The 11,594-nt window shown below is 38.3% G+C and overlaps 1 protein-coding gene across 4 annotated transcripts in view; it reads right to left on the bottom strand.

The window, feature by feature from the left end:
* Positions 1 to 8,150, bottom strand: part of FBXL4 (F-box and leucine rich repeat protein 4) — an 81,589-nt gene extending 73,439 nt beyond the window's left edge. For 3 of the 4 annotated variants that reach the window (XM_021937627.2, XM_003897938.5, XM_003897939.3), the window contains exon 1: positions 7,952 to 8,150. The gene's annotated coding sequence lies outside the window, so the exon portion shown is untranslated. The remainder of the gene's footprint in view (positions 1 to 7,951) is intronic. The other variant, XM_021937625.2, reaches the window with a different exon arrangement.
* Between the last annotated feature and the right edge of the window lie 3,444 nt (positions 8,151 to 11,594).

Here is an 11,594-nt window from a genome sequence, read left to right on the forward strand (position 1 = left end):
CAGCACTGGAAGCTGATAGCTGCAATATTGGAGCTCACTGCAATAGCAACTGGAGGTGATCATGAAATTATTACAGTAGTATAGTATGTACTACATCTAATTCTATGGAGTTATGATTTAATATTGAATTTACATTTGTTTACATTTCTGTCAACTGCAAATGGAAGCATGTACATTCTGTAAGTGTGTGATCACCTTTTGATAAATTTTAACTTTTTATAATATATTTGTGTGCTATTTATGGCAGTAAATTATAAAATAGACTAGTATCTACAAATATTTTATGTATTCATGAAATATCTTATATATATATATTTCCAGGCTATGCAATCTGCAAGTTTTTTCAAATTGTTGCAAACCTCCAAAATTTTTCTATATTTATCGGAAAAAAACTGCATATAAGCAAATACCTTCACAGTTCAAACCCATGTTGTTCAAGGGTCAGCTACATAGGCATATCAATTCAGTTGTTGTGAACCATTTGGGTTGTTTCTAGTACCAAATTATTTCCAAAGTGGCTGTAGCATTTTACATTCTGACATCAACATATGAGAGTTCCAGTTGCTCCACATCCTCATCAATAGTTAATATGGTCTATCTTCATCCATTCTAGTGGGTGGGTGGTGATACCCTGTGGTTTTAATTTGAACTTCTCAATTGATTCATGACATGGAACATCTTTTCATGTGCTTATTTGCCATCTGTATCTCCTTTAGTGCAGTGTCTATTTTCTAATCCATTTTTTTGTTGTTGTTTTCTTATTATGGAGTTGTAAGAGTTCTTTATATGCACTGGATACACATTCTTTGTTAGACGTTTTTGCAGATGTTTTCTCCCAGTCTGTGCTTGCCCTTTCATCTACTTGATAATATCTTTTTTTCTCTTATGGGATACTTGTACATGTCCTAGCAAACATATTACTGAAGAGCAAGATCAAGTACAGTTTCAAAAGAGTAAACTCTGAGAAAGTATTTCATCTTAGACCTGAGAAGTATTTACTCTTAGGGGAAGACCTGGGAAGAGTTAATTACAAATGAATCAAATTTTAAGATACCAAATTAGATTCTGCAAACATTTCTAGTGGGAATGCAAAATCATATACCCACTTTGAAAAACAGTTTGGTAGTTTATTATAAAGTTCCATCCACCCTTACCAAACCATCCAGCAATCCCACTCCAAGGTATTTACTCAAGTGTACTGAAAACCTATTCAACCAAAAACCTGTATACAAACGTTTATAGCAGGTTTATTCATAATTGTTCCAACTTAGAAACATCTAAGATGTCCTTGACAGATGAATGGACAGTGTTATAGCCATACAATGAGTTACTACTCAGGAAAAAAAAAAAAAAAAGAAATAACTACCAATCCAGGCAATAATATAGATGAATCTTAAAATGCATTTTGTTAAGTGACAGAGGTCTGATGCAAAAACTACATATTGTATGATTTCATTTATGTGATACTTTGGAAAAGGCAAATAGGAAAGGCAGATAGATCAGTGATTGCCCAGGGTTAAGGGAAGAAAGAGAAATTGACTATAGTAACTACGAACGGGTCATACAAGGAATTTTTAGGATGATGTAACTGTTCTGTGTGCTTTTGCTTTCAGTCAAAACAAGTCAAGTTGTAAACCTGATACCCTAGTATTGATGTGTTTATGCACATGCTAGCTTACTTGTCTGGTCTCTTTAAAGATAAGTACTACTTGGCATGTTCTGCCCACTTATTCTGCCAAGGGCAAAGCCTGCTCACACAGCCCCAACCACTCATCTTGCCTTAGGAAACTACCTGTCTGGAAAACAGAATAGTGATCTTCATGACATGAAATATTTCAGACCAGGAACAAGATGGTCAACATAGATCTGCATTTATACGTCTAAACAGAATTAACCATTTTAAAGACAGGGAAACAGGCAATTACAGCAAATGGCATTCAATAAAAGTTAATGCCAAAATTAGGACAACAGTTTTTTTAAAAAATCATTATTCAGTGTAAACTAATAGGTTATAGGATCCATAAAATAAGTACAAACTAACTTAAAAATTTTCTCAGAAATTAAAAGGTGGTGACTGAAATAAATTGAAAATTAAAAGAGACAAATAAATGACCTAGTGCACATATACAAGAAACCTAACATCTATATAAGATAAAGACTGAAGCTGATTTAAATTCAAGGAAATTCTAAAGGAAAAAAAAATGGCTCATAACTCTTATTCACATAGAAATAACAAAATAAAATAAAAAATATTCTAGATATGCAAGTATACTTCCCATAACTCTTCCTGAAACTATTACTTAAAAATTTATCCCAGTAAAAAAAACCAAAACAAAACAAAACAAAAAAAAAAAAAAAAAAAACAGAATTAAATATTTCAAAAATAGGGAAGACATACTATTCAAGTAACCAGTGATCTTATAGTTAAATCTAAGTGATACGATACTGGTAAAATTTTAAAAACTGGTTAGAGAAAAAAAAAAAAAAAAAAAAAAAAAAACAGAACTACTGATATGTTTTGCATCTGTGTCTGCATGCTGAAATGTAATCCCCAGTGCTGGAGGTGGGGCCTGGAAGCAGGTGTCTGGATCATAGGGGTGGTTTCTAATGGTTTAGCACTATGCCCCTAGTGGTGTTCTCATAAGAGTTCTGAAGAGATCTTTTTGTTTCAAAGTGTATAGAGCATCCCCCACTCTTTCTTCCTCCTGCTCCTGCCACATAAGACCCTTGCTCCTGCTTTGCCTGCCACAATGATTGTAGTTTCCTGAGGCCTCCGCAAAAGCTTAGTAGAAGCTAGCATCATGCTTCCTGTAAGTCTGTGGAACTGTGAGCCAATTAAACCTCTTTACTTTATAAATTGCCCAGTCTCAGGTATTTCTTTATAGCAATGTGGGAACAGAATAATACAACTATAGAAAAGAAATCAAATCAATGAAACCAAGAATGTAAAGAAGGCAAGAGATCCAGGTCTCAACTTATTAATGGGAAGAATGAGGGCAAAAAAAGAGTCATTTATAGATGGTTTCAGAATTTCCAAACTTGCAGCAGAGGGGAAAAAAAAGTTAATATGACTAGGTTAAATTGTGCTATTAAGAGATAAACGCAATTTTGTACAAGGTAACCTTGTGATGGAACCCTTGTATATTTTGACTGCAGTGATGTTCACAGGAAATCTATATAAAATTACTTACGACTAAACAGGCACAGGGATGGGTGCATGTAAAACTGGTGAAATCTGAATAAGGTTGTATCAATGTCAATTTCCTGAGTATAATATTGTACTATAGTTATGCAAGGTGTTACCACAGGTAGAAACTGGGTGAATACACACAGGACTACATCTCTCTGTATTATTTCTTAGAACTGTATATGAATCTACAATGATCTTATTTAAAAGTTTTAAAAAATGTAAAACAAACCAAAAACAAAAAAAGGACAAACTTCCAGGTCAGGCACAGTGGCTCACACCTACAACCCCAGCACTTTGGGAGGCCAAGGCGGATGAATCACTTGAGCCCAGGAGTTTGAGACCAGCCTGGGCAACACGGTGAAGCCCCATCTCTACAAAAAACACAAAAATTAGCCAGGAATGGTGGTGTGCACCTGCAGTCCCAGCTACTTGGGAGGCTGAGGCAGGAGGATCACTTGAGTCCAGGAGATGGAGGTTGCAGTGAGCCAAAATTACACCATTGCACTCCAGCGTGGGTGACAGAGCAAGATTCTATCTAAAAAAAAAAAAAAAAAAAAAAAAAAGACAAACTTCCAAATTGGAAAGGGGGAAGATTTCAGGGAGAAATAAAAGTCCAGCTCAGTTACATGAATGTTTGATGTTTATGAAAGGCAAGTAAAGCAAAATGGTGTAAAATCACTGAAAATAAACATATGGGCAAAAAAGACCTATTAGGTACACACAAAACTGACAGAGAGGCAAGAGTGATATAAGACAATGTAGACTCCCAGACAAAAATCATTAAACAGGGCAAAAAAGACACTTTATATTTTTTAAGATAAAATCCACTAAGAACAATTACACATATTATCTTTAAGGCTGAATTCAACCAAAATCATAATCACAGTAAGTATCTAACATACTTTGCTTACTGATATGTTGGCTTTGAGAAAACAACAAATTAAGGATATAGTATCTTACAACAAATGTGTCAAGTCAAATAACAGGGAAAGGATAGTTTACCAAAATAAATGTTTTAGGAAAATGTCCAGCAATTTGGAAAAATAAATTTGTGATAGTATGCCATAGCAACCATTTTTAAAAATCTAAATCTATGATAACAGAATGTGTACAAAGAGCATTTTAATAATCTTGGGGTGGAAACCCAGAGGCCATAAAGGAAAACAACAGCAGAACTGGCAACATAAATAATAAAGACCTTTATACAGCAAAAGCCCCAAGAAACACTAAAAAATAGACTATGACAAAATACTAGCATATGGTGAACCAAATCGTTAATAGCCACAATATGTAAAGAGCTATTACAAATCAATTAGAAAAGAGGAACATTTCAACAGAAACCTAAGCAAAGGATATGATCATGCAAGTAAAAATGAATACAAATGACCAACAAACATACAGATAGTCAACCCCATCAATAAGCAAAGAAATGCAATACTAACACAATAAAACTATTTTTCATCCAAAAAATTACTAAATATAAAAAAATAATCATTTCATCTTAGCAAGTCTCTCAAGTTTCTGCATGTCATATAAGCAGAGGCACTGATGGCCTTTATTTTTCATCTTTTCAGTGGTGTTCACACAGCAAATAGCCTTGGCAGATAAAGAGATGTCTCCCTCTGGTACAGAGGGCAGGTTTGTTTACCATGCAGGAAAATAAAGATAATGTCTCCCTCTCTGGCAAAGATCAGACACGTTTATTTGCAGCCCACTATGAAAGATTCAGGTTCCCTAAACTAAGGATTCCTCTCCTGTAACACAACCTACTTCACCTGCTAGTGTCACTGGGCTCTTGTCACATCACCCCGTGGAAATCAGGGCTCCAGCAAATCAGCATAAGATGATCCTCTGGCTACCGTTACTGTTGTGTTTTGTCTCTCAGTCAGGAGTCTCATATTTTCTGCCAGTTTCCATGAAACTGTTAGCTTGCAAGTAGGGTATGATCTCAGATCCTTGACAATTATTCGCAATGTGATGTGGCAAAAGCAGCATTTTAATAAATTGTCTAAATTTACTCTTACCAACAACTTTTGAGGAGTACTTTGGCAGAATCTCTCACAATTTAACACTTATGTGTAGCCTCTGACCTAGCAATTCCATATCTTAGGAAATAAACTAACATGCAAATATGACAACATAGAGAATAAACACAAAAATGATCCTTGCAGTTCTGTTTGTAATAAATTTGGAAAAATGCCAACAGGGGATTGGCTAAATAACTTTTGGGTTATTCCTACAATGAAATACCAAAAAGACTTACAAAAAAGACAAGATACTATTATATGCACTGACACAGAAGGATTTTCATCCATTATTATTAAGTGGAAGCTATAGAAAATTATACATGGTACACTGCCATTTATGAAACAAAAGTAGATTTAAATCTATTATTTTTAAAATCTGCAAGCAGTGATAATCTTTATGGAACAAGGTTACTGCGTAGGTGGGTACACAGCACTTTCACTTCCACCTTTGAGGATTTCTGTATTGCTTGATCTGTTTTAAAGAATGCATACATTTATTTCATGAGCTAATAAGGTTTTTAAGTGTCCACAGTAACAACATCTTAAAATTTATTATATTTGAGATATCCAGTTGGGATGGTAAAATACAAATGGATATGAGGATGTCCCAGGGAACACTTCAGCCATTTATCTCTCAGATAACCATTTTTTCTCTTAGAAACCAGGTACAGAACATCCTAAATCATAGGTGATGGGGAGAGGCACACTACAGTTACTATGATACAGTGCAAAGTCAAAAGGCATGCAGATTTTTAATCAGGCTACTTCTCCATGTAACTGTAAGGAGCAACTCTAATCGCAAGCTCTGAGTGAGCAACAGAAGGGATTTATTTACTAACAGTTAATGATTCAACTGACCATGGAAAAAGCAAGCTAAAATAAACGAATCTCAATAACTGGCAGGAAAATTTTAAAGGGGCAAGAGGCAAAGAAAGGCAATCAACTTGCCCCCACTAAATGTGTTCATTTCAAAAATATTTAGTGATGTCTACAATATGCCAGGCATCGTTCCAATCCCTAAACATTAAAACACATTATAAACCTAGAGCAATAAGAGCATCACAGAAGCCAGGATCACCACAGGGAGCCAAAGAACACTGCACGACCGTTCAGAAAGTCCCAAGAATACACGAGAATTTAGGGCCTATGGTATTTATAGGACTGATCAGCAGGGAAAAATAGAATTCAACAAATGATGAAGCAGTCAGTAATAAAATTATAAAGTTAGAGCCTTCTTATCTCACACTAAATATGAATAAGATCATTAACAATACCAGAAGAAAACGGAGGTGGATATTTATATATAATTCATGTAGATAAAGGCCTTTTTAAAAGGACGCTGAAGTTAGATCCGCGAAGTTAAGATCGAGAATGTCAACCACAGCAAAATTAAGAGGATGAGACTAACACAGTAAAGAAAGAAGGGGTAGTTTTTGTTAACTGACCATATGTGCAAGCACCATATGTACCATTGTGCAGAGTACTATAATTGCATTATTTCATCATTGCGTGAGTAAAGAAATTATCCATCTTACAATGAGCTGATTTATCTGATTTTCAAGTCAGTAACAGAAGGGAAGAGTTTGAAAATGCAGAGTTCAGAAAAGCCAACTTTTGGGACAGAAGTTAAAAACAAAGTTAGTACTCAGAACACAAGTATGGAAAGAAGAATCCAATTCAAGGAACTTTTAGAGTGCCTACTAGAGCATAATGCACATTTCCCCCAAGTCCTTCATCTGATAAAGGACTATTGGAGCGTTCACGACTCTGGATGAATCTCTCTCTACTCAACCAACAGATACAATATGCGATATAGGATAATGGAGGCAGGAAGTGAGCCTGAAAGAAAAAAATATATACCTATACCTGAACTTAAGAAACCGAGGAGTGCACGCAAGCAGCAGAAAAGGCAGCTTGTGTCTGCGAACAGAGCCTGTCCACAGAGATCCCTGCACCTGGTGGTAGTGTGCCCTCCGGGGCATAAAGCCAGCCGGGCATCAGGCCGACGCAACTACCTGACTACAAGCTTATACCATCTTCACCTTCTATAATAGTTATTTGTATACTGTATTTCAATCTGTGAATGCATCTCGAAGCTTTGTGGCAATGATCACTGGGAAATCAAGGAAATCCAAAAACACCCGTTATAAATATGTTGACAAGGAGGCCAAGCAGATGGTCATCATCACACTCTAGAGGCACCCCTAAACCTAAACATCGAAACAAGGTTGTAGCTGGGCACCTTGTAGCAGTCCTGAAGAAAGAAAACATAGGCCTGGTTAGGCAAAAACCATCGGATGTCAGAGGGAAATCAAGGGAGGAGGCACAGGAATCACAAGCACAGGCGCGCGTGTGGCCGACGCGTGGCTGCCGGGGCAGCACAGAGCGCGAGTGTGGGCGACCCGCAGTCCCCCCTGGTGTAAACAACCCTGAGCCGCGCACACTTCCGGACGACGCCTCACAGCCTGCAGGCAGACTGTAGCGTAGAAACAGCCCGAAGCACGTCAGCAGTTCTCAGGGGCCCCAGCAAGCCGCAAGCGTGAAGTGGGGGCGCGGGGCAGCGGGCAAGGAGGGGCCGGCAGCGGGCAAGGAGGGGCCGGCAGCGGGGGCCCCTGCCAGGCGTCCAGACTCCCCAAAGCGGGGAGCTGCGCGTTGGCTCAGCCCCGGCCCCGCCCCAGTGCCGAAGGAAGAAGATAGAGACCCACGGGAGGGAGAAATAAAGGAAGGGCCGTACCCTGCAGGGTCCGGGAGAGGCGCGCGCAGCGGGCTTCACCAGCGACCACGCAGTGCGAGAAGGCCTGGGTGCGGGGGCGGCTCCCCGGCTCTCTGGCCGCTGCACAACCACCGCAAACCCGGCCCAGCGCGACCCGGAAGGAAGACGCTGAGGCCGCGAGGAGGGGCGGGGCAGGGGAGATGGGGCGGGGCCGAGGGGGCGGGGAGGGGCCTGGAGGAAGGCGGGGCGGGGCCAGAAGCAAAGCCGGGCGTTTCTCCCGTGGGAGGTGCTTTGGGTCCTATGGACAGCCCGCTCCCAGGCCAGCGGGAGGAGCTTCCTGCTGGCTTTCCCGCTCCACTGGGGCCAGTGTAAAGGGCCTAGGCAATATACAGTGGGCAGTGGCTACAAATCCTCTTCGGAATAATCTCCTCCAAGTACTGACTCGCCATGGATAGTGTAGTCCTGCTAGGACTTCTTCAGTCTAGACTTGGTGGATCAGGTGATACATAGGTAATACGGCTGGGACGCATACGCAGAGGAAAAGTATAATATACATTATATGCGCTCTGAAGGTATAATTCACCTAGTTTACAAACCTCCTCTGCCCTGTATACAAATCCTGCCTGCAGGCTCATTTCCATACCAACGTTCAGAAGCCTCTGACCATTACCTCTCATGAAGAAGATGGTCTGGCAGTCTCTCTTACTCCATTTTGATTTATTTTGGTAGATTTTTTTTTTTTTTTTTTAAACGGAGTCTCGCTTTGTTGCCAGGCTGGAGTGCAGTGGCGCGATCTTGGCTCACTGCAACCTCCACCTCCCAGGTTCAAGATTCTCCTGCCTCAGCCTCCCGAGTAGCTGGGACTACAAGGGCGCGCCACCACGCCCAGCTAATATTTTGTATTTTTAGTAGAGACGAGGTTTCACCATATTGGCTAGGATGGTCTTGATCTCCTGACCTTGTGATCCGCCCGCCTCAGCCTCCTAAAGTGCTAGGATTACAGGCGTGAGTCACCACGCCCGGCTTTGGCACCTTTTTTTTAGTTTGCATCATATTTATCTTGTTACAAAATATCCACTAAGATGGAAAATATTTAGTAAAATGTTGAACTACACATTATTTGCTGTCTGAATGCTCCTAATGAGGCAAAACAGTAAGGATATTTACTTATATATGAACAGAATCAATACACGATATGCAGTATATATTGTATATGAAAAAATTAAAATTTTTATTTTCTTCAACTTTTTGATGCACAATAGCTGTACATATTTTCATGGTACACCTGATAATTTGATTCATTTCTGTAATCACCATAACTGGGTTACTCATCCCCTTAAATATTTATCTTTTCTTTGTGCTAGGAACATTCAAATTATTCTCTTCTAGCTATTTTGACATGTACTATCGATTAATGTTAACTATAGTCATCCTACTGATCTATGGAACACCAGGTCTTATTTCTTCTAAGTGTATGTTTCTTCTAAGTGTATGTTTATCTCCCCTCGTTCCCCCACGGCCCGCCCCCCCGCAATACTTCTCAGTCTCTGAGATCCACTTTCCAAACTCCCACATATGAGTGAAAACATGCATTCTTTGTCTTTCCGTGCTTGGCTTATTTCACTCATCATAATGACCTCCAGTTCTATCCATGTTGCTGCAAATAAAAGAGTTTTGTGGAGGGTTTTATGGCTGAATAATATTCCATTGTGTATATGTACCCCATTTTCTTTATCCATTCATCTGCTGCATGGACACTTAGGTCCTAAATCTTGGCTATTGTAAATAGTGCTGCAATAAACATAGAAGTGCAGATATCTCTTCGATATATATATGTCCTTTCTGTTGGATCTATACCCAGTAGTGGAATTGCTGGATCATATAGTAGTTCTATTTTTAGTTCTCTGAAGAATCTTCATACAGTTTTTCACAGTGGCTCTAGTAATATGCATTTCCACCAGCAGCGCACAGTGGTTCCCCTTTCTCCACATTCTCACCAGCATCTGTTGTTCCCTGTTTTGTTTTGTTTTTTTGATAAAAGCCATTCTCGCTGGGGTGATATAGCTCATTGTTTTGATTTGCATTTATCTGATGATTAGTGATACGGAGCATTTTTTCATATACCTGTTGGCCATTTGTATGTCTTCTTTTGAGAAATGCCTGTTCAGATCTTTTGCCCATTTTTTAAATTGGATTATTTGTTTTTGTTTTTGTTTTTGCTTTCCTATTGAGTTGTTTGAGCTCCTTATATAAAATATTCTGGTTATTAATCCCTTGCTAATTAAATAGTTTGCAAATATTTTCTCCCATTATGTGGGTTGTCTCTTCACTTGATTTTTTCTTTTGCTATGCAGAAGCTTTTTAGCTTGATGTTATCCCATTTGTCTGTCTTCACTTTTGTTGCCTATGTGTTTGAGATCTTAACCAAAAAGATAAGATCTTGCCCAGACTTATGTCATGGAGCTTTTTCCCTATGTTTTCTTCTAGAAGTTTCATAGTTTTGAGTCTTAAATTTAAGCATTTAATCCATTTTGAGTTGGCTTTTCTATATGGTGAGAGATAAGTTTCTAATTTTATTTTCCTGCATGTGGACATTAGTTTTTCCCAGCATTACTGAACAGACTGTCCTTTCTCCATTGTGTGTTCTTGGCACCTTTTGTTAAAAAGCAATTGACCATAGATGTGTGGCTTTATATCTGGCCTCTATATTCTGTTCCATTGGTTAATTTTTCCATTTTTATGCCACTACCATGCTGTTTCGATTGTGATAGCTTTGTAAAATATTTTGAAGTGAGGTATTGTGATGACTTCAGTTTTGTTCTTTTTGCTCAACATTGTTTTCTCTATCCAGGATTTTCTGTGGTTCCATACAAATTTTAGGATTTTTTGTTCTATTTCTGAGAAGAACATCACTGATATATTGTTAGAGATTGCACTGAATATGTAGATTGCTTTGGGTAGGTATGGGCATTTTAACTATTCCTCCAATCCATAAACACAGAATATCTTTCCATTTATTGCATCTTCTCTAATTTCTTTCATCAGGGTTTTATAGTTTGAGTGTACAGATCTTTCACCTCCTTGGTTAAATTTATTCCTAAGTATTTTATTTTATGGGTTGTTTTTGTAGCCATTGTAAGTGGGATTGTTTTCTTGATGTCTTTTTCAAATAGTGTGCTTTTTGTGTATAGAAATGCTACTGATTTTTGTATGTTGATTTTATATCCTGCAAACTTACTAAATTTATTAGTTATAACAGCTTTTTTAGTGGAGTATTTAGGGTTTTCTAGATATAAGGTCTTGTCATCTGCAAACAAGGACCATTTAACTTCTATACAATTTCGATGCCTTATTTTTTTTCTTACCTAACTGCTCTGGCTAGGACTGCCAGTACTATGTCAAATAGAAGTGAGAAAGTGGGCATCCTTGTCTTGTTCCAGTTCTTAGAAGAAAAGCATTCAACTTTTGTCTATTCAGTATATTAGCTGTTGTGGGCTTGTCATATATGGCCTTTATTGTATTGAAGTACATTCCTTTTATACCTAATTCACTGAGCTTTTTTTCAGAGAAAAATAATGGATTGTGTCAAATGCTTTTCCTGCATTGAAATGATCAATGTGGTTTTTGTCCTTCATTCTCTTAAAGTGTTGTATCACATTTACTA

This window comes from Papio anubis, chromosome 6 (assembly GCF_008728515.1).
Source record: "Papio anubis isolate 15944 chromosome 6, Panubis1.0, whole genome shotgun sequence".
NCBI lineage: Eukaryota > Metazoa > Chordata > Mammalia > Primates > Cercopithecidae > Papio > Papio anubis.